A 2500-nucleotide genomic window follows, 5' to 3' on the forward strand; every position below is an offset into this window, starting at 1 on the left:
AAGCAAGCAATGGCGCATGGCGATACAAGGACATTCCTTGTTTGCAAAGAAAATACTAGTGGGGTGGCGTCCGTAGGAGGATCTTGAGCGGATATTGGAGAGGGAGTAAGAAGGCGAAGGAAGATAAAACGAGGATTTTTTTAAGGAACTCCTGTGCTGAGAAAGTGATACTTCAGAGGGCGATGAGAACCACCCTTATCTGCGTGTGGCAAATAAAGGTGGTCTGAACAGGAATTAAGAAAGATAAAAGCGGAAAGAACAGATATGCAGACGGTATTGAATTAAAACATTGTCATAGGCCTAACCAACAGCTCTGTCGAATGCCGTAATATTCTGGTTCGTAATACTTTGGTAGCGATAGGGCGATACATTTATCTATTTATTAATGTTTTACGTGGGATGGAATTTCCTTCTTTTTTTTTCTTTTTGAATGTGTTTTTATTTCATCATTATGCTTTTGTCACTGATGGTGACGGGAGAAAGTATAAAAAAAAATGTTTCCGGAGTTTATGTTTCTTCCATTTCATGTTTTGATCATGTGTAATAATTGATAATGCCTACATTTGATATAAGTGTATTATAAAAAAAAACGTTGTATTACATTTAGTAATATAGATAAAGATGATTCATAATCAACGATAATGAAAGTAACTTGAATATACGACAGAAGAATTAAATAAGTAACATATAACATGAATATATGAACTCGATGGCAGTAATGGGAATTATGATTACGGATGAAGAAGGTTATCATTCAATGAACAACAACCTTGACAATCACTTGACACAAAACAAAATTTATCCCTTAATATTAAGTCACATTATAATGATTTGATTTTTGTCCAATGATCCTGGCTGTCGTGGTAGGATTAGGGCTCAGAGGAGCTGCTCTTCCCCTTAATTCCCCAGCTGACATATCGGCCGTAACATCAGATGGAGGGGGAGGGGGGGGGCAGGAGGTGGAATAGAAGGGAGGTGGACAGACATACAGATGAAGATGGGAAGGACAGACAGACAGGCAGATGGAGGTGGGAAGGATAGATACACAGAGTGATAAAGATGGGAAGGACAGATACGGAGAGGATGAAAGTAACAGGTAATAAACTAATGTTAATTAATCTCTGGTTAAATAATACGATGAAGATTAACCCGAGTAAAGGCTCTTCCTCTTTCTGTCCCATTTTCCCGTATTCTTTATGCGTGTCATCCTTTTATTAAAAATTAAAGCACTGGTTAATCTTTGTTGGTGCGCAGCTAAATTTGTTTGCATTTGGCGAGACTTTATCTTAAGCGCGAAATGAATCAGGTCAACTGCTGCATCAGTAAGAGAAAGGGAAAGAGATAGGTAGATAGTTAGATAGATAGATAAATAAATAGATAGATAGACTGATAGATAGACAGAAAGGTAAATAGATAGTTAAATAGATAAATAGGTAGAGAGAGAGAGATAGGGGAAGAGAGAGAGATAAAGAGAGGAGGGGGGAGGGCAGAAAGAGGTAAGAGAGAGAGAGTGAAATTTGAACTGAAATTGAAACAGTTTATTTAGCCAACAAAAAAAAATGAAAAGAGAGAGAAGGAGGAAGGGAGGAGAGATCAAGAAGAGAAAGGGAGAGAGCGAGGAGAAAGAGAGAGGGGAGGGGAGGCAAGAGAGAGCGAGTGAGAGATAAATATATATAGAGAAAAGAATATTCAGGAAAGAAAATTCTGGGCAAAGCGAGGAGCAAATCCGACCGAAGCCATTTATATACTACTTTTTATTTTCCTTTCCAAAAATGCCTATCAAACTTTGTCATCTACTAACTAATCTGATATTGTTAAGTGGAGCAATTGTTTACTGAATAATCTTAGAGAGGGTACTTAACAGTTTAGCTGGAAAACGATTTTTTATGGCATTTCTATGAGGTATTTATAAAATCTTTTTTATGGAGATCTGAGTTATCTTAGTATGTCAGTAGTTTATCTAAATTGATTTTAAACAGGTGTCAATTAAATGCGTGTAAGTACAACTCCCTGTTAAAAGTGGATGATTTTCGCTTGCGTGTGTAATACTCGTTTAAGTCTAATTGCCTTGTGCACTCAGTGAAGGCAACCTATTTCTTCTTCAAGAATGCACACTCATTGCTAAGAGTTCAAAATTGAAGTGCGTTGTGTTGTGTGTATTTCTTAAATTATTTCGTTGTCTGTCTTGGAGAGCGATCGTAGCGGAGAGCAAATGAGATCCTCCACTTTGTCCTCTGCCCCTAATGCCCCTATTGCGTGGAAACCTTTACGAACCGCTCTTGTCCAGATTCCATCGTCAATTGCCCACACTCTATTGTTATCAAGAGTTAATCTTTATATCTGTGAAAGTGCCACATTTATTACTCGTAGTACTCCGAAAATTAGTAATAGCCAATATTACAAAACCCTGCTTATTAATTCAGCGTACTAACCTGATTCTGAATGGCCTGCTTAGAAGCGCGGTATAATCCTAAACAGGATATTCAGCACCGATGCAAAC

General features: G+C 37.7%; 1 protein-coding gene across 1 annotated transcript in view; it reads left to right on the top strand.

Moving 5' to 3' along the window:
• LOC122266259 (uncharacterized) overlaps window positions 1-2500 on the top strand; it is a 60264-nt gene that overhangs the window by 31518 nt on the left and 26246 nt on the right. The window lies entirely within an intron of this gene.

Source organism: Penaeus japonicus, unplaced genomic scaffold, assembly GCF_977035675.1.
Source record: "Penaeus japonicus unplaced genomic scaffold, GWHDUDI00000001_assembly GWHDUDI00000026, whole genome shotgun sequence".
NCBI classification, from domain to species: Eukaryota; Metazoa; Arthropoda; class Malacostraca; order Decapoda; family Penaeidae; genus Penaeus; species Penaeus japonicus.